A 1052-nucleotide genomic window follows, 5' to 3' on the forward strand; every position below is an offset into this window, starting at 1 on the left:
AATCAGCAGGAAGAACAGTGGCAAACTCAAAAAAAGAAGAATAACAAAAATAATACAAACAATTATGAGAGACATAAGACACCTCAAGAACAAATGGATCAGGCAGATTCCCAGAAAAGTCACAGTCATACAGGTAAAAATATTATTACTCTTTCTTTGTCAAAAAAAAAATATTATTACTCACAACTCTTGTATTGATCTTGTTGAACCAGATCAGTCCAATAGTCCAGGTACAAGCAAAAATCATCATGAAGACAAGGCACCGACTGGGAAAACATAGGCCAAACTCTAGGTGGGAGAGCTTGCGGGAATTGCGGTAGGTACCATTGTCATGCTTAACATACTAATAGCAGGGTAATTAGATTCAACTATTGTTCTATTTAAACTATAGCCAATAGCCATGTGGTGTTCATTTTTGCATCTTGGAGTGTTCATCAAGTTTCTATTTCCCCTTTAATAATTCGACAGATCATGTATTCCTATGTAACTATATGAATATCAATTATTGTCATTTTTTGCAAAGAATTCCCAATTGAGAATGGGAAGGCATTGCAGTTTATTTACAGCAGCAAGCAGTTCAAGACAAAGGGAGATTTGGCAGCTGGAACTGCAACTACCAACGTATATCGTAACGTGCATATTAAGAAGACAATGAAGGCAATGCAAACCCCTTAGGAAAGATAACCATTAGCTTAATGGCATCCTAATATCTTACTCTTCGAATGCCATTAAGAAAAGATAACCATTCTTAAAGCATGTCTCTAGCACACATAGCAGCAAATGGAAAAGAACAGAATACCTTAATGTAATTTCTAAGTTATAAACATGAAAAGAAACTACTTAATAAACATGAATGTTTTTCAGTGAACTTCAACACTAGGTTCCTATTGATATGATTTTTATGTTAATCTAGTTCTAAATTTAATAGAATAGGCCAAAAATGATAATTTTTCTTGACACTAGTAAACTTATAGCCATTAAGTAACACGAAGAAGAAAAACAATTCGACACCAAGCTAATTCAAGGACCTATTCAAAACTGAATACATGAAG

This window comes from Solanum tuberosum, unplaced genomic scaffold (genome assembly GCF_000226075.1).
Source record: "Solanum tuberosum cultivar DM 1-3 516 R44 unplaced genomic scaffold, SolTub_3.0 scf00301, whole genome shotgun sequence".
NCBI lineage: Eukaryota > Viridiplantae > Streptophyta > Magnoliopsida > Solanales > Solanaceae > Solanum > Solanum tuberosum.